General features: G+C 37.2%; 1 long non-coding RNA gene across 2 annotated transcripts in view; it reads right to left on the reverse strand.

The window, feature by feature from the left end:
* The window catches only part of LOC127388636 (uncharacterized), a 69837-nt gene that overhangs the window by 32761 nt on the left and 11883 nt on the right, over positions 1 to 25193 (reverse strand). For both annotated transcript variants that reach the window (XR_007890421.1, XR_007890420.1), the window contains one exon: positions 18967 to 19032. This is a non-coding gene — a long non-coding RNA (uncharacterized LOC127388636). The remainder of the gene's footprint in view (positions 1 to 18966; positions 19033 to 25193) is intronic.

Consider the following 25193-nt stretch of genomic DNA (forward strand, 5'->3'; position numbering starts at 1 on the left):
AGTGGTTGGATTCTCTCATCAGTCTGACAGGTTCCCTGACATTCGTTTGGTTTGTATCACCAAGTAAGTCTGTTTACCTTTATTCCTTCCAGTTTCTCAATTATAAACTCGATTATACACTGATAAATGTGCGCTTTGTGTAGACTTTTGCAACTCTAAAGGAACGACATACATGCTAAGAGTGCACCATCCTTCTTTCTGAGGGAACAAACTCAGGTTACCTTATGCTAGATGTGCTTCGTGTATAAGTGTAAGTATCTACAGAACATTGTCTTACTTGGTCTTTGTTTCAGTTAGCTTTACGAATCTGTGATGTTATTGCCAATGAATGTTCATGTACACATGTTGCATTTCTGTGTGTCTGTCTTTTAACATTCATCATCCCTTCTCCCCTGCAGAACTTTTGTATAATGGTACCATTAGGACCTCGGTGTAATATAAATGAAACTTAAAATAGAGGTGTCTTATTTAGTAGACTATTTTGTACTCCCTAAATGCCGTGGAAAGGTATATTGGGGTGAATGACCAGATTGTACACTACTGAAAAGGCTGGTGTGTGGTCCTGCCTGCAATTTAAGTCATTGCTCTCAGAAAGATTCCTTGGAGCTGTCAGGGAAGCCAGTCTGGAATGTGAGGCTGCAGGACACCCAAGCAAATGAGAACTGAAGAGGTGGGAATAAAAAGCAAAGAGAGGTGAAGATCTTTACACACACTGGATTTAGAAGGTTGGATTCACTAGGTTGATCAGGTAGCATTTTTCCTCTGTCAGATCAATCACTTCATTTTCAGGTGTGATCGTATGGTAAAACAAAAAGAAAGCATGTCTGATTTTTGCATGATGTTCTATATCTTGAATTTCAGTTTTGGATTTAATGGAAGTTGCTCAATGGGGACAGAAATGAACTTGTGAAATAGAGAGGTTGCTCTTCTAAGGTTTAACTGCAGGGGAAGGAAAAGGATCGAATATTTGGTTACGGTCAGGGAACCTTTTCTGAGTAAGCCTTTGTGGGTCAGGGATCTGAATATCAAGAAGGCTTTTTTAGGGCTGGTATATTGGACTGTCATAGCCCAGGTTTACAACCATTAGCTAGTGTAGCCTTCGTTTTAATTCTCACGTGGCAAGTCATGATCTGTCCTTTAAAGTCTACCTAGCCTAGTCCCTCCCTCTGACAGCAGGCAGGCAGATTTTTTTTTTGGTGAGACAGTGTCTAAGTGCACAGGTAATGACTGTCTGCTGTGAGTTCAGTGTCTGCTCAGAAGTGTTCTTCAAACTACTTGACCTAAAAGTGGATATGAAAACTACCTTCTCAGTGGAGAGCCACGTGTTCCCATGGTCTAGAGCTAGCCGTACTTCCCTAAACATGTCCCTACTTGGTATTCAATATTAAAAAATGTCTTTCATTAAAAATATAATTTGACAAAGTGGGTAATTGACCTGCATTTGATTAAGGCAGATTCTATTGGATTAACATGATTAATAGATAAAATTATAATCAAACAGAAAGTGGTACAAAAGGTGACTTAAGTCATGGGTCATACTAAGATACTAAATTTAAAAAAGATTGATATGGTAGGAATATTGATTTCACAGTAGGTATCATGCTGTTCCTTTACAGACAGTGATGGAATTCAAATTAATTTTGTAGTCAGAAGCAGGACTTGTTCCAAAGGCCTTTGAAGCTGATGAGTTGTTATGCCAGAGAAGTGTGTTCACAATAAAATTTTACAATGTAAATACTCACTGGTCCCACACTGATAGCAGCAAAACACTGTGTTACTAGATCAACTAAGTCTGATCTCCAGAGGGGGAAAATTTGCATAATGGTCTTACAATCAAAAAACCATATCCAAAGAAGACCAGCTGTCTTCTAAGACTTCCTGTTACGTAGCACCAGAATCCAATGTGGCATTTCACTGTGCATGTCTACCAGGAAGGTAACTTAAAATTCAGTATGAAATATGACCCCTTGATACATAGGATACTGCATTGACTCAGAAAAGCTTATTCAGAATAAAAGAAAAAATCCAGTTCTAAAACTATATTGTTCCTTGTCAGAGAACAAATAAAGACCACAGACAGGAATCTCATCTGAAGATAAAGGCAAAGATGGAGGTAAACCATGAAAGCTACACTGTCCCAAATGGATGAATTGTCAGCATTACTACCTGGACTTCTCCAAGGCTTTTGATATGGTCTCCACAGCTGCCTCCTGGAAAAACTGACTTGTTATGGTCTTGATAAGTGGTCTCTGCAGTGGGTGAGGAACTGGCTGGCAGACTATTCCCAGAAGGTGGTAGTAAATAGTTCCTCCTCAAACTGGCAACCAGTCATGACAAGGGGTCCGCCAGGGATTGATACTGGGCCCAATCCTGTTTAACATCTTCATAAGTGACCTGGATGTTGGGATCAAGAGCACCCTGATGAAGTTTGCCGATGACACCAAGATGAGTGGAGAGGTTGACACTCCAAAATGGAAAGCTACTCTCCAGGATGACCTAGACAAGCTGGAGGAGTGGGCTAGCAGGAACCTTATGAAGTTCATTGGGGAGAAGTGTAAGGTCTTGCAGCTGGGAACATGTAACCCAGGACTGCAGTTCAGACTGGGATCCACCTGGCAGGAGAGTAGCCCTGTGGAAAGGGACCTGAGGGTCTTGGTGGATAACAGGCTTATCGTGACTGAACAGTGCACTGCAGTGGCAAAGAAAGCCAACAGGATGCTGGGCTGCATCAAGAAGGCCATCACCAGCAGAGATAAAGACATCATCATCCCGCTCTGCTTGGTGCTTGTCAGACCATACCTGGAGTATTGTGTTCAGTTTTGGTCCCTGCTCTACAAAAAGGGTGGGGACAGGCTGGAGAGGATCCAGAGAAGGGCCATGAGGATGATCAGAGGGCTGGAGGACCTGCCATATGAGGAGAGGCTGAGAAAACTGGGTTTGTTCAGCCATGAGAGAAGAAGGCTTCAGGGAGACCTTATTACAGTGTTCCAGTACTTAAAGGGTGGCTACAAAGAAGATGGAGACTCCCTATTTACAAGGAATCACATGGAAAAGACGAGGGGTAATGGACACAAGTTGCTCCTGGGGAGATTCTGATTGGACACAACGTAAATTTTTCACGAGGACAATCAAACACTGGAATAGTCTCCCAAGAGGTGTGGTGGATTCCCCCATATTGGACACTTCTAAGTCTCAGCATGACGGGGTGCTGAGCTGTCTCATATAAACTATAGTAGTAACTAGAAAGGTTGGACCAGATGGTCCTTGAGGTCCCTTCCAACCTCCCATTCTATGATTCAGTGATTACTGTACTCATTTTACTTTACTTTGAAACAGTGACATTAATTGTTTAATGTTTGTCTAGCAGCTACATAAAATGGCCCACTGGATGGATTATATAGACAACTAGTTACATTCTGATATTGGAATCTGATCTAAAGGTAACCTTCCATCAACCTCTCATATTTCAGAAGGATAGAACTAGTGGAAATAACTAACCTACAGTTAACTAACCTTCCTAGATCAGCAGCTTGTCAGTAATTAGATCAGATTAGTTAGTAATTAGGTCAGCACTTTGCTAGTGAAGTCACTGTGTGTGTGGCATCCACTAAGTTTGTTAAAACAAAAAATTGACAACCAAATTGAAGACAGTGGTAAAACATAAGCAGTGACAGACTATTTCAAATTTAATTTGCAATAGACATGCTTTCATTGAGGTATCTGTAAGAAGAAATAGACGAATTAACGACTTTATTGTAAGCATTTGATCTCAGGATGATGTAAAATCTAAAACAGAGTCTAAGTCTGGCAAAGTATACTGGGCCTCTCAACAGGTTTAGAGTACCCTGGGAGTTAGGGTGTCTAGTTGCCTATGGAACGCATACAGGGAGCCACTTTGTGCTTAAAATAGTGATTATTTTAGAGTAGTCAATTAGGGGATGAGGATGCCCAAACCATGTGCAGAAGCTGCCATTGTGAGATAGCTTTCCATTGCCTGACTTCCAGTATTCCAAATACACAGACAAATTAGAATCTGTTGCCTAAAGGAGAAGTTGTACTCCAAGGTCTCATGCTCTAATAACAAGGAGTACAAAAAGAATAGCCAGATAGTTTCCTGAAGGTTCCAGTATGCACCAAATGATGTAGTAATGAAATACAGCTGTATTTAACAGCCTCTAGATTGTTCCACAAGGAAAAAAAACTATTGTACCAGTGACACAACATACTAGAAAATCTGTAGTAGGTTGGCAGTGATCATTATAACTCCACAGAGATTACTTGGTTACAGGTCCCACTGGTTAAATGGTGCTCTTTTTTATTATTATTTTTATTTTTTAATTAAAAATTCAACTCAAGTGCTGTTCTGAGAAGAAATGGGCTTGCTTATTTTTCTTAATTGAGGCTAGAGTAATTCCTGACTTTTAGTGCCTGCTGCCTTTAATAGACTGGATTTATACAGTTTAAAAAGCAGCATTACAGAAATGGCATAAACAGGGCTCTGTTCCTTCAGAGTAGCTTCTGCTGACATGAGAGCCTACTCTCAGTCTACTGAAATTTAGAACTTAAAAGGTCCATAAGAAGGAGAGAAGTTACTACTGTTTGGGTCATTCTTGATCAGCTTATGACTGTGTGGGTCAGTCAGATGTATAATATTTGCCTATTAAAAGAAAAATATAATTTCGTTTAAATGCTTACTTGAAATCTCTTGGACTGCTGGTGCATGGTATTGGTGTTTTAGTGCCAAAGGTAATAAATTCTGTGGTCCTTATGATATGTTTGGGAATAGCTTTAGCATTGCATATGGAAGGGCTGAGCTCTTGTCTCTGCAGTAGGACGATCAGTTAATAAAACTTAACAAATTAACACAATTCATCAGATCTACTTTTCAGTCAGTTCAGTATAATCTTCTGGATACCCTGAATCTCAGTACGTTTCCTCTGTGAGCCAGTCTTCACTGATTAAGCAGAGTACTTGTCAAGGCAAACTCTAAATTAAAAGCTGTGCACAAATCCAGTTTGCTTGCTGCAAATTGGGAAAAAACATAAGAAAGAAGGAAGAGTCTGCTGTTTAACTTGAGCAGGACACTTTACATCTTTAAACTGTTGATTTGAAACCACTTGATTAGCTTCCTGCAGAAACAGTATTTTGTTGCCAGTGAACTTAGCCATGACTGACTAGAGTTCACTATATAGATTTTTCTATTTTATTTAAGAATGAAGTAATATTTAGATGGATGGATGAATGTGGAACACTGTTGCTTCATCTTTATCTCTAATTGAGATACTACCATGGATTGTAAGGCTCTGGAGTATAAAGATTTGTCAGCACAGGACATGGAGTGGACCAATTTAATAGTTGCTGGAGGGGTTAAGATTCCAACAGCCTTTGATGAAATCTTTTTTAGGTCAGTAACATTTAGAAATACAGAAGAAAAAAAAAATCAAGTAATTGCAGAGAAACCAGATGGTTTGTGGCTAATTTGGAAAAGTACAGATTATATTGTTGTGCAGCATCTTAGTCATTAGATGAAGGGATCTTAAGATTTTATGAGAGATAGATTAATATTGATACCATGTTATGATTCACACTGTGTGCAAACATCAGCCATCCTTTATTTTTATTCTGCACATACTCAGAGTTATTGCTGAAAACCACTGCATCAGGAATTACCATTGTGAGTCAGTAGATGACAGCCTTATATATACATTTCTCACTTACGTTTTTCACTGCAGAAGAAAACATTTGCTTGTCCATAAAGAGTGAATTCAAATATTACAGAAGTAACCAAACAGTTCCATATCATGGAAATAGCAGGGGCAAGTGAAGTTTCATAAAAACAAGCTGATCTTTCTGCATTCCCTGCCATTTTTTATTTGCATAGGCTCCTATTTATTAGAATTACATCTATTTAAACCTATGTTCATTTTAAACTTTTTTTATTGTTACATTCTGAGTGAATATAATTAAGAATCCAGCTATGTGTTTAGTTTAAGGTGGTAAAGGTAAAATATTTACCCATATCTAACTAGGTAAATATTATCTTAGTCATGTTTATTACAGTAGTACCCAGGGGCTCAGATTGAAATTGCTGAACATATCACAAATACTACAAGAGGGAACTTTTGCCTCACTCAATTTGTAGCAAAAATAATCAAGATAGACAAAAGTTTAGTGCACACAGACTAGGAAGTGACTTACTTAGAGTGACTTTATAAGGGAGATGCCATGTCTGCTGGCTGAGCTGTGAGACCACTCTATCTTACACAAGAAAGGGCTACAAGTCCTAACAGTCTTATATATATGTCATAAAATAAAATAGACACTGGAACAGGTCGCCCAGGGAAGCTGTGGAAGCCCCATCCCTAGAAGTGTTCACAGCCAGGATGGATGGGGCTCTGAACAACATGGTCTAGTGGGAGGTGTCCCTGTCCATGCAGGGATGATATTTAAGGTCTCTTCCAACTCAAACCATTTTATGATATGCTTTAATACAGTGTTATTTTTTATATTTATGTGTAGATATGTATCTGTGTATAATTCTGCAGATGCTTCAAGATGTTGTGACAAATTGTTATTAGTACACTGCAACTAGTATAAGGGATTTTTTGGCTTCCATTACCTTAGTGTTCTTAAGGCCTTAATCTTCTGTTATGGGATGAAGAGATTTAAACTAGACAGCATCTAGCTGTTGCTTGCTGGCATACTTGAGAATATTATTTGAGATTTTTGGAGAATCCTTTCCATTTGGCAGAGATATTTGGATACGCTTGTTAGGAACTGAACAGTACAAAACGAATGGTCAGCTCTGGAGGGGATTCTTCAACAAGGGAATAGCTGTAGGAAAACAGTGCCAAACAAGCAACATTTTGCTGAGAGGTTTTCAGAATAACATTCTTGACTTAGAGCCCATTATCTAACAGATGTGTATTGATTTAATAAGCCTCCCTACTGTTTCACTGTAAGCACTTAGTTCTCTCATCTTCACTGTAGAACATGGAGCAGGAATCTATTAATAAAAAGTCTCTAATTCCAACAAAATATGTTGGTGTTCATATTTGCCAAGGACAGTTAAGCATTTCAAAGCTAATTAAAACTTCATTTTCTGGTTGGGATGCTGTGGGCAAGTCCCTCAGTTGGATACAATACCTTATACATATAATGATACCTTTTTGCTTGACCAAAGACTAACATTACAAACTATTTAATCTACTCTGTTTTCCCCAGTGTACCCCAAAATGATCTTACAAAATACTTCTATGACTACAGAAGTAAGGAATTGAGACATTGCTGCTATCAAGCTATTACTTCATTCTGTTATATTTCTGTAGGTGATGTATTTACCAACTCTATTGGACTCTGCTCTTACTTTACATTATTTTTAATCTCAGAGGCTTCATTTGCAATCTCACAGTAATAACAGGAGTGTTCTAGTAAAAATGAAAATATGAACTAGTGAGGTAAATCCCTCTGCATTCACAAAATAAATGACAAGACTGAATGACATTAAAGTCTCTGTCTTTCCTTGGCCTTAGATGCACTTTCTCCAACACTGAGGCTGGTTGTATGCTCTAACTAGATTGACATAAAAACTCATATGCAGCTGATAGTGAAGCTGAATATGGTCAGCCCAAGGCATCCACTACTCCAGAACTGCAACATGTGACAGTTACCTCTGCTCTGTCTCTGCAGGTGGTTCCTTTAGGAAGAAGACAATACCCTAGCCAGTTTCCCCACCTTCTTCTCTTTTTTTATTTTTCACTAGAGCAAGAAACAGTGAAACAGGAGAGATGAATATAGCTGGGATTTGGCACAAAATTTATTGCAGGATGGCATAAGTGTGGGAAGGAATGGGGAGGGGCAGCTCTGCAGCCAAGTTCAATCAGGTTTAACAAACAGTGCTGGGGTGGAATGTGGCTGTGAGGAATGCAGCCAGCTGCCACCAAGCTGGGGATGACAAGTCATGCTCAGCACTGTGCAGATTTCTCAGCAGTTCACAACCTCTGTCGTACACAAAGACAATACGTGCCCACATATGTATGCTTAAAATAAAGGTTGCTACAGTAAGATGTGACTTTATATACAATGAGCATCTTCATTATAAAGCTATGTAAATTATGAGTTAAGCTGTGCATTTTTTCTGACACTTTGCATATTTGTTCACTGCTATCAAGAAGCTCAAATGAAAAAAAAAAATTGGTTGTGTGTTGAAAAGGAACTAATAATTTTATACTACAGTTTTGTGGTGCAGAGCTCTAAATATTTTAGAAGAGTCTGCAAGCAGAAAAACTGATTGTTTCTGTCTCCTCAGCCCCTTGAGAAGGAGTATTTTTGCTGTTTTCACTTGCACATCACCCATGAGGGACATGGAAAAGTAAGAAGTCACTTTGGAAAATCTTAGCCTTCAAATGTGTCATTCTATCTTACAGATTCCTCATTTAAAATCACTCTATTTGTATATCCATATTCCATATATCTGCAGTGCATATGTTCTAAAGTCCAGCACAGGATGCATCCTATACAACACATCCTTTTTTAAGGTAATAAATGCTTGTGTGAGGTTTTCAACAAGAGTTTTGAACACAGGATGACTTCTTTCCTAATCTGTTGCTATTTTCTGCAAAATTTCAAGGAATTTGCTTTTCTGAATCAAGCTATAATGCTTTTAACTGTAAAACTGATCTCTTCATAAAGTACAATCTTCTAATGCTGTAATTACCTACGGCCTGATCTTCCAGGCACTGACAGTGTAACTGATCTTCACTCATCTGTCTAATCTTACTGGTTAAATACAGGAGGACTCAAGTGACTGCAGCCTGTCTGCTAGGTCTCTACTCAACTTTCCTAAATCACAATTTGTTTTCACATGGATAAGTCATCTAAGTGAAGGGTTAACAGTGTTCCATCTCTCTTAATTTGATATTTGGAAGACAATTATAATTCAAAATGCTTCTTCTAGTTGAGACTCCTTAGGAAAGACACATAAGTACCCTAGAGCTAGAAGTCCAACTTTGCTTTTAAATGCAAATATTTTAACAAGTATAACACACAGAAGCACAAACTATCAATTATTCCTACTAGGCATATGTAAAACATCTTGTTTATCACAAAGAGACCAAATTAGGCTAAAAATGTAAAATAAAAATTTGTAATTGAAATGTTGCCTCTTCTCCTTTGAAACTGCCCATTGTTCTTTCAGAAGTAGCCTTCAGGTTGTCTTGATGCATCTGAATGGATCTTTCATTAAGAAAGGATGGGAACTACCAGTCTTGGCAGTCTGTGGCATTTGTCATGCAATGAGACTTACTAAGAACAGTGTTAGAACAGTGCATTATTTGCAGCACTAGCCTGTCAGATAAGAGTAAAGACTTTGCTTCCCCTTACTTTCATTCTCTAAAGGTTTTACTGGTACACATGGAATTACAGGAGGAAAAGTTTTGTGTCCGGGGGTGTGGATTTCCCAGCTTACCTACAAACACAATAATATAGCCAAAAGTCTATGGAAGTTTTAAAGTGTTAAGTAGATTTTTTTAATCCAACTTGATCTGTGTTAGAGTGAAGGCAGACCAGCTGTAAGTTTCAACAAATGTTGCTTTTAATTTCCAGTATAGTATTGTCTCAGCCGAAGTCAAGTCACATTCTACTGTTTATCCCCCAGAAGACTTTCTTCTGAGACAGTATTACCTTGGGGTTCTGGTTTCTTTGTTTGTTTTTCCAGATTACTACTGCCTGTCTTTCAGAGCTACAGCTCGATTGAGTCCTCAAGGTGATTTTACTAATAGCTGTTTTGCTAGTATTTTCCCTTTCTTAAGGGTAGTTGGTAGTTTTTGACCATGAAATAATTGTCTTAATCATCCTCACTGTGTCTTCACGTTTTACATGTCTGCATCCAGGATTATCATGAATGTTAAATGTGTATGTGGCACAGGCCTGAGACTCTCATGTTCAGAAAACGTGCCCTGTGATTGTTACATCTGGAAACTTTCAGTGAAGTGAATGTTGCTTCGTAGCAGCCTAGGTATTTCCACTCACACCCCCTGCCCCTACCCCATGTCTTCTGAGCTCCTTTGGCATTGGAAGTCTCAAATCCTTGATGTTTAGTGGACTGTTCTATTTTGTTCTGTTTTGGTACATATTTTTGTACTTTGATCTTACTGGTCTGGAGTGATTTCAGAGCTCTCTACAAGGATTGTAGATTTTCTGACACTGGGGTTCTGTATATCAGCCCAGCCTCCTTGATTTACTTCAGATACAGCTGTTATTTCTATTATATCAGTTGCATTTTAACCTTGGAATTTGTAGTGGTTCACAATTTAACCTATTTGATGTTGACAGGATTGATGGAGATTGTTGTTTAATACCTATTTTACAAAACAGTATGTCCAAGTACTATTATTTAAAGATCTATTGTCTACATTGTTTCACAGTTTCATTTCTCTGTCCTCTTCCTGATGGCTTCTGTGCTTTTCATTCTGAGGTTTTAAGCATCAGAACACATGGGGTTTTTTCCCTCCAGGCTTCTTGGAATGAAAGGACACCTACTTCTACACAAGGTTGGTCTCAAAAAGGTATAAAATCTTAATTTTTTTGAAACACACACTGTGCCTTTACTTTCACCTAGTTCTAATTTCTCTGACAGCATATAATTAAGGAGTCTTCACTTAGCTGCAGAGACTCTTTCACTTCAACTCATTGAATTGTGCATGACAACCCCAAAAACTACTTCTGTTGAAATAGTAGGTCCTCTGTTAGGTGGTGTTATGTATTGATGGTGGTGTTATCTATTTGTTTTTTTATGTATTTATCAGACACATACATATAGATGGTGTCTGATTTTGCTTATAGTAAAGTACAACAGTGGAAGTCAGACCATACCCTTTGCATCATTCAGACTTCAGAAGGATATAAAATAGCCTTCACATCCCTGTATCTCTACCCAAAGCCTGTCCTTTTTTTTTTTTTTTTTTCTTGCATTAGAGAGGAAGGAGTGTACCTGAAGCAGTCAGTTGTTTCTTGTCTTTGTATTGTTTGATGTGTGATGAGCTTGGTTATCAGATCTCAGTATACTACTGAATATGGCTTCATTTGCTACAAAAAGTGATACCTACGAGGAGGCAAATATGCCCTCTGCTGACTTAGTCTGTGGCTAGAGTTTAAAAGCTGCTGTCAGGGAGTATGCTATGGAACAGTTGTTTGCAAATAAAGCAAATTAAAATAAACATATTTTATCATAAGAAAGCAATTAGTGTTGATTCGCAGCTTCACTTGGTTTTTGTTTCCTGACCTTGACTACATCGTGATGGTTTTGTGCTTCCTTGAACAGTTTCTACTTACATCTGCCTCGATTAAACCTTGATCTCATTTATTATCTCAGGAAATGGTCTCAAGGTCACAGGGCTGGAAATTTAATTATGGTGGCAGTATATTAAGTGGCACATTTAAAGATGCTGAATCGTAGTAATTAATTTTTTGGATGGTGGTCTCTGGGGAGCAGGTTTTCTCTACACTGGGTGTTTAGACATCCATCACAGCCATTCAGCTTGGCAGCTGTCTTTTAGTTTTAAACTGTGTCATTATTCATCTTTTACGACTGACTTTAAAAACACTAGACAACTATATCCTTTTTTATTGTAATATATGTCAGATGCTTGTATTAAGCTATACTTCACCTTTGCTATAAAACATTAACAGAGGTTGCTAGGAGCTACCTGGGCTGGCCTCTAAATTGAGACAACAATTACCCTTCGCTGACATCTAGTGTCAAGACATGAGATATAGCTGGAGCGCTGAATCCATTGGCCTGGAAATCCTGCACTTCCCCAGTGATTCAGGCTCACCCAAGAAGCTGCAGCACTGGACATAATTAGTGGACACGAGGGATTAACTTGGCACTCAGTGTTGACTTTGTAGCAGCACTAGGTTATTGAATGAAATGCAGCACTGCCAAGGTCTTAAAAAGCTTGTAATGTTTAATGAAGGAATGGTCATTAAATTTGCTGGATCAAATATTAGGAAAGATGGAACTGGGAGGTATTTAATAAAGAGGCCTGGAAATATGAACTAAATCACTTATAATCATTTAAACTGCTGGCTAAAACCCAGCATATGTCAAATTTTTTCACTGCTAGTTTAAGTTAGATGGTATGAACTGGTAGAGAAGAACAGTAAGCAGGTTTTAGCTTCTGTGTAACTTCACAGAAGGGTTTTCTACTATAGAATTATTTTTCCAAAATGAAATACTTTAAAGTTCACATGTTCTGCTGGGATGGCAAATAAATGTTCTCTGTGGGGTGTGAGGGTGTCAAGAGTTCTCATAGTGAACAGTATCCACAGATTTTAAGTGAGGTCTTTCATAGTCTTTGTCAAGCTGCATCTTCCAGAATCATGACCAAAATACTAAACAGTGGGATTTCAGAATATTGTTATAAGAGTTGATCCTCACACCAATATATTAGCTATAAAATTTTACAGGCTGAGATGAAGAAGAAAATATCTTAAAGTAGTTGAGAGAGTCAGAAAATGGAATTAAATTCTAGTTACAGAATATTGGGTGTGGTATTCCTCCTTGCACCTTGTCACCTCTTGATCTCTTTAGACACACTTCTCCAGCAGTAAAAGTCTTTGCACTTGAAGTATTTGATCTTCTCTTAAATTCTTGCCATGAGCCCATCTGGCTCTTTATGCTTTTTGACCTTTCTGTAACAGTAGCGTATCTTCTACAGAACTCAGCTGGATCTCCTTTTTGCACTGTTTTGTGACTAGAATGATGTGATGTTTATTGAGATGTTTAAATGCTGTTCCTGTGCAGTGGAACTGATGAGGGATAGTTTTCCCCAGTGTACGTGTCTTTTGAGTGCATCTTCACTGAGCTAACTCCAGCAGCATGGAATGCTGTGGCTTAGATTCAGAGGTTTTGTAGGCAGTATTAGTAAATGCTGGGCATGTCAAGCCTCCACTCATGGTCTGCATTTCTATAGTTTGAAAAGGAAAATAGCAAGTAGAACCACAAACACATCATGACAGAAGTAGAAGAGGGATGTCTGAAGTCAGATAGAAACATGTAGTGTTTCTTAGCTTTCCTTTGGTTTGATTGCAGACTTAGCGCTGCGAAGGTCATCTCCCAGAAGTGTCAGCCACTAGCTATTCTGAAGGCTGGGATGTGAGAACCACAGGGAGGTTTGACCAAAGTGATTCAGTCCAATACAACCCTTCTGAGAATGGAAATGAATGAATGTACAGTGGCTTCTTACAGAGTTGCATGTGGAGTTGTCTTCTCATCAAATTTAAGAGGCACTAGAAATGAAAACAATTTGGAGAAATAGGATGTGTTTGATATTTTCCTCTTGAGCAGAGACACCCCTTGAACAGCTACTCCGCAGAGGCTGAGAGAAATGGAGCTACCCCAGGGTCACTGGGTAGGGTAAGTAACATCAATCCCTATTTAATAATTAAGCTGTCTTTAAGATACTGCTCTAACATACTGCTTTAAAATATTGCATTGGTTATTGTTCTAGGTCTAGTAAATGCCAATTAATAAGTAGTTGATATAGCACTTACATTGTCAACTACATTGTAGTAGATATTCTGATTTATGTCCTTTAGCCCAATCACATAATTATTATAATTTATAACAAAGTTCTGCTTTGTGTGTACATACACTCCAGTCTGCCATCCTAAAACCATATGGGACAATGGAGGATTACACCTAGAGCTTCTTAAGTACCAAAAAATTTAAAGAGGGAGCATGGGTATTCTTTTTGTGAAGCTTGTTTTCTCACTTCTTGTACCCCATTTTGATGAACATTTAGAAGTTTGAATTGTTATTCTCCATGCTATTGAAGGATTCAAGAGTGATTTGACTGTATCTGCATGTAAATAATGCCATCAGTACATATGAACTCATGTACTCACAATAGAATGGGGACTCTCAATATAAATGTTAAGATTGTGGAACATGTAGAAGAGATAAAATCAGTATAGCTCAGGTTTCTGCTGCTGGAAGAGTGATGGACATAGAATAAATAATCCATAGTTAAGGTAAGTTTATACAAGTGATTAGGTGAGCAGCTGTGCACAGTAGATGGAGGAACAGAAGAAAAAATCATTAATGATCATTTTAGAAGAGGCCAGTGTTACCAAATTAAGTATTCATCATGAACCGCTTCTTCAGCTGTAGTCATGTTATAGATTTTGTTACTCTGTTGTTGGATTAAGTTACTGACATTTTTTGTTGAAACTAAGACAGTATATGTTCCTGCAATTCATGTGGAAGGATGTACTGTATGAGTAGCAAAATTAGTCTGTTTCATGTCTTTTTATGTCAACAAGCTCAGCATAAACCACTTATTGTTCATGTCTGGAGGCTATTTTAATGAAAATGCTACAGTAGAAGGGCAGCAGTGATAGAAAATGGTTGCACTTTTCCTCCTTTAGTAACAGACTTGCATACCTTTGGTCAATCACAATTTCTCCTCCTGAAAGGCAAGATTCCTAAAACCAAGCATGGGAGGTTTGGATCCAAGCTGTACATCATCAGAACCATCAAATGATATATCAGAATTTTTCACCTGATTTTGAACTAACTCTTAGCATTCAACTCCATGCTAGTCTTGCAATGACTTCTTGCAAATGTAAAATCTTCTTTGAGTAAAAAACCAAAACTAAATCATTATTTAAAATAGAGTTATTCAGTATACTTGTGGTGTTGTTGTTGTTGTTTTTTTTTTCTAGTTCTGAATGCCATAATTTCAGCCCATATAACTGTGTAAATTTCTTTCATATGAGGTATGCAATAATTGGATTTCTATGTGTAAGAACTATCTTTCAAAACTGTTTCAGTGCATACTCACATGACTGATACCCTCATAACCATCCACCCTGAACTACATTCAACTTTCCTAAATGAGATTTTATTGGAACTGATTATGATTAGATAAATGGGTGACTTCACTAATGTATAATACACTTTTCAATTATAGAGTATGTATGATAATTTACCTTTCTTGTTTGATAGTATGATATTTATGTGACATATGTGGATGAGATCTGATGCTGTTTTTATAATGGCCTTTTCTCTTAAATTAAATCTCCTTTCAAGTTCTTTCAAAGTACTTAAATTTTTTTGATAAACAAAGACATTACAAATTCACCTTAATTTACCCTTCACTGTTATGAAACCTGCTGGTGGATAGACTCTGGTCCTCAAATTTGTTGCCTAAGGAGACAAATTCTGTCATCAGATTAACAGATAAACATAATGTAGATTGGAATAGGAGTCGTCCCCAGTTAATGTCAGTGCAGAATCAAGCAGCCATTATAAAATTGACAGGTGAGAGACTGTTACAGAAAAATGGAATTTGATGAAGAAACATACTGTTTTCTTGCAGTAAATCTGATTTATGCCTCCTGGGTTAAGAGTTTTCTTTTTAGAAGTAGACTCTTAGGAGGCTAAGCAGCTATATGAGTCTTCAAAACATAACCATAATTCTCCTTCTCCTTTGACAAGACACCACCTGCTATGTAAGTCACTAGCTATTCTGATTATTTTAGACAAATTTCAGTGTGCATTTTCCTTGTGTCCCAGTAACAAGTACCGTTTGTTTCAAAATCACCCTACTACAGCTTCATGTGAAAGCATGTGTATTTGATTCATATTGAGCTGAGAGTTTCTTGTACTGAAATAAAACAGGAATACTCCCAAGAATAAATACTTAAGTAAACAATAAAGCTGATGCAAGGAGGAGGAATGCTGAGTCCACAGAATGCATTGTTAGCAGTGTACTGGTACACACACTGGCTGAGACACATAGGTAGTTGTGCACTATAAATAATTCTCTGGATGTCAAAATAGTAGTTGCAAGATAATTGAACACATTGCAGGCAAAATGGCATGACCCAGTTTATTTTCTTTTAAAATTATGATTCATTCATGAATCACTGGATAACTGTTCTTAGGTTTTAACAATCTATTAGAGCAGTTGGGCAAAATTATTCTGACTGGAGGATTACTAATGACCTCTGTTCATGTTGTCCTCATCTAATTGTTCTCTGTGTCTGTGTGTATATAAATATACACATATACAAAGCCTGTACTGTCCCTTTAGATTTCCTTTCAGAAATTTCAAAGCATGGTTGCTTTGTCCCATTGACTTTAATGTTTTTCTTGTGCTTCTCCACCAAACTAACTTCTTTTCTAGCCTAACTTTGACTCTATAAGAACTTCCCAAGGAGCAGCCAAAAAAAAAAATCTGCTTCAAATTGAAATTCTTGAATTCAGGTATGATCATGCAAACAACCAGGCAGAATTTATTTAACCTTCAGCCAGCTGCTTAACCAAGTTGAAATTATTGATAGCCCATCAGCAATGATCAAGATGGAGAGTCTAAATGAAGAGGTGCCTTTATCTTCTCTAGTTTCCCCTCCCCCTCCTTTTTTTATATACGAGAACCATTCAGCTGGTAACAAGACTTGAAATGCCGTGTCAGCTCAGCTAGCATGGTCAAGGAGCTCAGCTGTAGAAGGGAAATAAAACTGTTAAGTTATGACTGCCCTCCAATCAGTCACAGGGGTAATGATGTTTGGCTTTAGTCAGGTTATATGTCAGTAAATACAGATCTCTCAGACAGCCTTTAAGACAGCCTTAAGATCATGCTTATTGTTTTATACAGATAGGAGTCGGATGCTGATGTATGGTGGTCATAGGCCACTGAAATAAATTTCACAACATTCAGCAAGTAAATTTAATCTCAGTAGAACAGAATGTGACTGCAGTTTTGATAGAATATTCACTCCATCAGCAGTGATGGGGCATTTTTTCTCTGTTAGGTTTTGTGCAAATCACTCAAATGCGGATGATTCTTTTCCCCTGCCTTGATTCTAAATTTATCACTACCTGAAGTGACCAATTACATTCAGTCTTCAGCGTAGAGCCTTGGCAAGTTCAAAATGCCAGCTTATTAACACCACTGCTGTTCACCCATCCTGCTCACAGGAACACAACAATCAAATTTGAAGGTAAGGAGACCTCAGAATTCCAACTTCTGCCAAGCAGTGGAAAATCCGTCTTTCATGTGTGAGCTCTGTCTCCCAGGCAGCAGACTGAGATAAGACCACACCAAAACAGACATTCTGAACTTACAACACTGTGCGTTAAAATCTTACTTTAAAATCTTACTGTAAAATCAGACACATTTTTTCTGTATTTTTTTCTGATAATATTAAAGTTTACTTAAGCTTACTGCTGAGGAATTTGTATCTATTTGCAAATATTGGATCATGCCTTCCATTACTGTAGATTGACATTAGTCAGTAAATTCTGCTAAGTCTCTCAGCAGCATTTGAGAGCTAGGATGCACTACTCAGCTTTTAAAATAATATATCATAGGTTCCCCTGCACATCTAGTGATAAGTTTCAAATACCAAATGCTACTATTTATTAAAAATATAGGTAATATAAATATTTTAAAATTAATATTAAAAGGAAATATACCTACAACGTAGGCAAAAAATACAGCTTTCCAACAGTCCATGAAACCTATTACTTGTATTTTATGACATGCAACACTACTGAAAGATGAAAAAAGGTTGTTCATTGCCTCTGTCTTTGAGAAAGAAGTTTCCCTTTTTATTATTCATGCTTGAAAAGTAATATTCTTTATTGGATGTAAAAAGATAATTTTTTGTGATCTAATTTGTAGATACAGTAAATGGACATTAAGCTTTGATCCATGCTATGTCATGGTTCTCTCAACTGGTAAAGGAGAGATGTCATTTTTTCCAAAGCATTCATATTAGTACCACAGAGCAGCTTTGCAATTTTTTTTCCATTGGAAATCCTGACCTTTATGGGAGAGGGGCAAAAATTCATTCATAAGAGTGTGAAAAGACATATTTCTTCCCTAAGGAAATTTTTATTAAAAATGTGGTTTAGTTTCAAGTCGGTGTGTAAGTGTTTTGCTATTATGTACTCCATTTTATTTACAAATTGGTTATTTTGATAACTGGCAATATGGCTATGAAATGGATAATCCTGTTCTATTTGTATTAGCATATAAATTGAACAGATTAAATAACTTGAGCTATTCTGACTACAGCTACTCCATGAAACATCTTGATACCTGTGTCTCTCCAGTCATTCCTGTTTCAAATCTTACTAAGGACAAAATTTGGAAGCTCCAACATCCACTGTTCAGTTTAATTCTGCTTCCTCATTCTAAATCTGCATAACTTAGCACCTAACTTTAGTCTGGGGATGGAAGGGCAGTTATTAATAGACTCCAGGAATCATTAGTTCCTTGGCAGCTCAGGGAAGACTTTACCCTGCCTTTTTCTCCAAGACATTCCAGAAGGGATATTGGTTAGGAAAGAAAAATGTTCTTTCGGTTTTGTTTCCTATGATGGCTGGAGCTGGATTTGTTTGTAACATTTTTCAAACACATCATGAATCTGTTATCTGACTGCTAGTGGGAGAAAGAAGCAGTAGCCCATGCTGCTGCTGCTCTTTCCATTCCTGGCATTACCCTGGGATTGTGGTGTGGTTTGGCTTTTTGATTTGTTTTGTTTGTTTTTTACATCTGCTTTCATCATCTGTTAACCAGATAAACGAGGGAGTAAAGTAAGATGTGAGGGTCCTTTTTCTCTGCCACTTTTGACTTTTTCTTCCAGCACAGCCCTTAAATAGCAAGATTGTACTTCTAAGTGTGAAGGACTTCCAGTTTTGAAGAAATACACAATATATTCCTACAGGATACTTATACAATACACCAAATGAATCCAGCTCTAGCCATCTCACCAAAATTTCTTGTGGGAAGACTGTCCTGTAGTACAGGAGGTTTACTCACATACAGTTACCTGACAAACCCAATGATACCTAGAACATTTGATGAACCGCTGGGTCTATGCAGATAGTCTTATCCTAAACCTTAATAAAAACATGCACTCAACCAGTGATCCAGAATATAAAATGTTTACCTTTCTCAGTAGTTTGGATTCTTGTGAGCGTCCCGATCTGAATAGAACCTCCATACCAGACTTGACCTGTGGGTGAGAAGAGAGACTATCATGCAGCTGCAGATAGTAGTATGGATATTGCAGATCTCCTGCCCCTGGCTGGTGTCCACTCCATTGAGAACCAACAGAACCATTAGAGAGTATTTTTAAATGTGCTTCATACATTTTTTTGTATGTGTCATATATTTTGTAGAATCACTGGTCATGAACTGGTCATCTCGTATCCTTATTTCCTGGCTGCACCTCAGCATCTGCATCTGGACCACCAGCATTTCAAATAGCCTGTTGGAGGATTTGGGGTCTGCAGTTGCACTGCCAGAGCTCGAGCTGACCTGCATGTAACACGGTGGTTTCACTGAGCTAACATTTCCTGGTGGAATAATGCCCTTTTGGTAGCATTTACCAAGTAGGTGTTGAACAAGCAGGCCTTATTCACAAGATTATTAATTTGATAGTTTTAAAGAGTGCTCATCTGTCCATCTGATGTGTTTTTTTTCCTGTGCCCCATAACATTAGTAAGAGGCTCTTCAAAGGTAGACAACTAGAGTATATAGAAGATACCAATTTGTAAACCCAAGACTGCTGGATTTGCTTCGTATTTCAGGGCACAGAAGATACACAAACAAAGACCACTTACCTGGTCTACAGCAAAATTTGTTTTTGACACAATATGCTACATAATCTATATTCTGTAGCATTTTCATTTTTAAGATCTAGAGTTAAGCTCAGAGACTGCAATACTCATAATACAGCTGTTACATTCACTAAATGCTGATCTGGGTCATAAGAGAAAATTGTATCATCAATGTAAACATAACAGATTTTACCTTTTAAATATGCCAGGAGAATTTTTATGAGACTCTGAAATGTCGAAGAAGCTTTTTTAAGTCTTAGATGCTATTAACTAGTCAATATTCACTAGAAGAGGATTTAATTTTTTTTTTTTTCCGGATAGCTAATTTTTATTTAAATGTGATGTTCTAGTATTTTGGGCTTGCATGGCACCTTTAAAACAGCTTTTCTAAGACATCACATGTAGTGAATGACGTTTCATAAGCTTTTTGATGCTTCAGCAGATGTCATCAGCTGAAAAATTCTATTACCAGGAAATCCACAGTTAAAGGAAGTCCTTTACATGTGAAAACTAAGTAAAAAAATGAGAGTTCATGTTTGTCTAGACTTAGAAATAGGCATGAAATTGTTCAGATACTTTTCATATGATCATCTTCAGTTAACTAAAGCCTAGGAAGACCCATTTCAGGAAGGTGCTTAGGCAGGTATTTCAAGCGATCGACTTCTGTAAGCGTGTGATTAAGAGCTTTCCTGTAGAGCGACCCTAATTATCATTCTTATGACTTAAATCAGGTTTGCAATGTCTGCACACCTACTTAACTTGGGGAGAAAAGATTCAGCTTTTCAAATTAATGTATTAAAGGTTTGTATTGTCCTCATTTAATATATTAAGTTCACTCCTTCAGAGAAGGAGAAAGATTTTTAGCTATTTTTTAACAGCTTGTCAGGGACTGCTGCTTTTTAACTCCTCTTCCCCTCCTGGCCAGGTTTAAAAAGCACTGAGTTTTATAGGTCTCTGACTTTGCTATTGCAGATTTTACTATCAGCCAATTCTGACTGTTCTTCTGTTTAATATTTGATCAGTGTCTGGAAAAGCTTTCCTCTGAAGGGAACATATGATCAGTAAAGACTTTGATATTTTTTGTCTTGCTGAAAGTTGGCTATCTTTTAGTAATCCTTTTAAGGCTGTGAAATGGCATCTGTGTTTTGCAGTAGTGTACATTGTATTGAGTTTCAAAAGCTTTAAGTCTATACATGGCATCCCTAATGCAAATGTTTCCTCATTTTTTGTGTGTCCTATCATCCAGTATATAAGCAGTTCTCCTGAAAGGTCACTTTTCAGATTTAAAAAAATAAATAAAATACCATTTTTACTGCAGATTTAAGAAAATGCATTAAAACAATTCTGATGTAAAAAGTGGGTCTCATTTAGGGCATGTCTCTACCTTAATAAAAATAAATTAAAAAGCTCCTGCTGCTTTATAATGATTTAATGAAAAGCAAAAAAAGTGCCCTTCATGTTGATAGGCATCAGTATTAATTTTTTTACACTGATACAGCTAATTCCCATGAAGGAAACACAAGTCTTTCTAAGTCCTTAAAAGCACCTTTTAAAAACTGTATCTTCATGTATGCCAAAATTTTTGCTGACATAATAACTTTGAAAAAAACCCAAGTAACACCTTTTTCTTTAAGTACATCGGTGTGACTGTTCAGTATTATTACTTCTGTGCTGTTACAGATTCTTCATTGTAACATGATGATTTGTAGAAAACCATAGAAATAAGTATTTGCTTTGTTTCTTACAGATAATTTGTGAAGAAAAAACCAAAAAATTTTTCAGCTGTTTTTCTTCGAGTATAATCTGTTTCAACACAGAGATGTCTTCAAGAACTACTAATATAGGTAATTGTTTCATATTTCATAACAGGCTACCCAAGAACTACACTTATGTCCAAAAACGGAAGGCAAGTAGTAAAGTAGTAAATTTCTAAGTTTACATCAATGACCTGGTAGTATAGATTCAAATCTATGCAAAAAAACAACTAACTCAGCATTTTACTGATGCTGATAAATGAGATCATGGCAATATCTGTGTAAAGTTTTTTGGATTAAGCTTTTTCTACTTATGGTGTGTCATCACTGAACAGATTTTCAGCCCTTCTAAATAAAGTATTTTTTTCTTATTTTTCTTACTGGTGCTTAACAACCTACAGCTTATTCCCATGTCAGGAAAAAAATATGAAAAATTCAGGAAAAAAAAAAAGAATCAAGAGAAGTATTTCATTAATGCATATCCAGAATTCAGACACCCTTTAAAATGTTGATGTGGGTTGTTTTTTGGGGTTTTTTTTGTTTGTGCAACAAAAGCAGGCTTTGTGCCAAGTTTGGAAGGTAGTCTGGGAGAAATGGAATTTAGAAAATCTTCATGGTATACTTCTAAATACTTAGCAGAAAGCAGTTTATTAGCTGCTTAACACAGGAGTTAATCAAATCACAGCTGGCTAGAGCCAAGGCAGATATGCCAAACAATCTTTTGACAACCTGTCTAGTTCAAATGCAGCTAACTGATGCACAAATTTAACTTATAAGACCCTAAGCTTCAGCATTAAAAGGCAGTATTTTCATGGGGTTACTGTGCAAGTTCAGTGTAACTGGTTTTGTTCAGTTACTGCCAAAGAACATACTATGAAGAATGGGTGATGATTTTTCTCAGTAAGCACTTCCTAAGATATCTTTGCAAGAAGAGTCAAGTGTGATACAAGATGCAATTTCTGATTTTGCTTTTCATTTCTAGTTGATTCTGTGGTGATTGGCACAGATTCAGCTTAGAATCATAGAATGGCTTGGGTTGAAAGGGACTTTAAAGATCATCTACATTCAACCCCCCTGCATGGCAGGGACACCTCCCACTATACCAGTTGTTCAAAGCCCCATCCAACCTGCTCTTGAACACTTCTAGGAATGAGGCATCTGGAGCTTCTCTGGGCAACCTGGGCCAGTGTCTCACCACCCTCATAGTGAGGAGTTTTTTCTTAATGTTTAAAAAAACAGTACTGAAAAAAACACTTTTTAAGGATTTAAAATGAAAAAGATCTCATGGAGCATTGAAAAACACATCAAGAGAGAAACTGCAGTGTTTAATCACATGGGCATGTCGTGCACACAAGTGTTCTTTTGGAATTTAGTGGGATATTCTCATGAATAAAGGTTTCTGGAAATGACCTCTATTTTTCTTGTGCTTGGTTGCTGAAAAATAGAGGTGTTTTTATTAATTAAGATGGATTATTCTGATATTTTCCATAGGCAAAGTTTCTGAGGGCAACTACAACATTATTGTCCAAGATATTTGTCTTGCCTTATAGGAGGTGTTTCATCACTGTCAGATAAACTCCCTGTGTTGTTCCCAATGAAACCTCAGAAAATACTTCAATCCCTTACTGGAGGGGAAGTTGATTTGATTGGGAGTCAACATACTTTTTAAACCTCACTACAAAAAATATTTTTAATATTCTACAACATATTTTTTATAAAAATTGACTCTAGATCTGAGTATGATTAACAGGAAAATATTTCTACAGCAATACAAGGAATAATTAAGCTGTAAATTTAGTCTGTGTTTGCCAAATGGGAAACAATATTTTTTACCACAGGCTTCCCCCCCGCCCCCCCACTTTATCTGTCTAGATAAACATAATTAAATAATGGATGATGGTTTGTTAGCATTTTATTACATGTGTTTGCAGGGGCATTAAAAATAATCATAAAATGTGCAACAAATATTATAGGTATTGAGGTTTTCAGCAGTGGAAAACGTGACTTTTTAAAATCTGGGCTGGAAACATGTATTCCTACAAATTAACTGTTCCCCTATGCAGAACTGCAATTTAGATGCTGCTGTCTTAGTTGATTTACATACACTAATTGCTAGCTCCTATTAAGCACTGAGTGGTCACCTGCTCAATAATATTAATAAATTAATATTTTCAGAGAGATGTTATTCACAAATAGTAGGGCACACTACATTCACTTTAGATTTTAGCAATGGAATTGGATTATCCTTTTGCTTAAGAACCTGTTTGCTGCTTTGCTATTCAAACAAAATGACCTAGTTAAGCTGTCAAAATTTGCAGTATTTTTTTGGGTGTATATAATTATGTAAACCTACATGTATGTATATATTTATATAATGGTAAAAGTTTCAAGCAGACGGGTGGAAATATTTAATTATTTGTGTACTTTGATTAAGTCACATGATCAAAATGTCTCTACTGAAGTTCCTCATTTATCTGGCTGGGAAATATTTATGTTCATATTTTGCTGCTGAACCTTTAAAGCAGATCAAATTCTTCATATATAGAACCTACAGGAATAATCCATATTTATGGCTAATGCAGTTCAAAGGAAAATCTGAGCTGCCACTTGTAAAATTCCTCACAGCTGAACTTCCCCAAAAATCCATTTAACAGCTTAGTTCAGGAGCATATGGCTCATGTCTATCTTAATCAATGCACAGCTGACAAATCAGAAGACAGTATCACAGGCACAATATTCTCAGCCTGTGGCAAAAGGAAGCCATAGACTTTACAGACTTTTCCAGGACTGGAAATGCTCAGCCATAGCCCAAGTGACATAACCTGTAAAGGCTTCACAACAACATCACATGTAACTCAGGTCACTCACTGTGCTGGCCATAACTCAGCAAGGTGCCCACAGCCTGGGAGACCCAGGCACAGCAATGGCCCTTCTGCTTCTGACTGGATTTCTCAATTAAATATTACATTGAGTTGAGGCCTTTATACGGGACTACTTTGGGTCCCATTTACCAAAGAGATGTCCCAAATTATTAGTCAGCAACAGCAGTAAAACCCTTCAGTTTTACAGCACACTAACTGGTACACAGTCTTGACTCACTTGGCTCTTTTGTTTTCTCCTAGGTTTGGTAAAAACACTTTCAAGTCCAGGACAGACAACGCTGGAGATCTGAGTACAACTTATGGTACATGCTGGAAAAACATACAGGAATTCCATATTCTACTTCAGTGACAGTGTGGAAGGCTTGTTTTAGGAACAAGTTCCTCAGTTATAAAGACTCAGTTCTGTCCCTGTCTTCTGAAGGTAAAAAGATACATTTAATTTTTTTTCCCTTGTTGTAGTGATCCTGGTAATTTGATAATTTCCTGATTTTTCAAGACCAAAAAAAAAATCCCAACTCCCACACTGCCTTTCTTTTAAGGAATTCTCAATTCTGTACATACGTAGTTTAATTTTCTAGAAAATGAAAGAACTAGCAAGAGAAACAGATTTTTACCTCTGTTTAGTACTTTGTGTTTTGAGGAGTATGTTCACAGATAAGAGGGTGTCCTGGTTTGAGGGTCTCTATGCTCTTGGTGAAAGTATGAACACTTAAAATATGATGGAAAGATGCATTAATGCCCTGCCATATGAGGGTGACAAATGCAGACCTCAGAAAATGCTTTTCAAGTTATGCATTATTTCTGTTATGCTCAATTGAAGAGGCACAAAATCACCACTGCTGGAATTTCAAGTGAAACCTCCATTTAATTCCAAAACTTAGTGACTTTCAGACTCTCATCCGTGGCCCAAGAGCCTGA

This window comes from Apus apus, chromosome 10 (assembly GCF_020740795.1).
Source record: "Apus apus isolate bApuApu2 chromosome 10, bApuApu2.pri.cur, whole genome shotgun sequence".
Lineage (NCBI taxonomy): Eukaryota > Metazoa > Chordata > Aves > Apodiformes > Apodidae > Apus > Apus apus.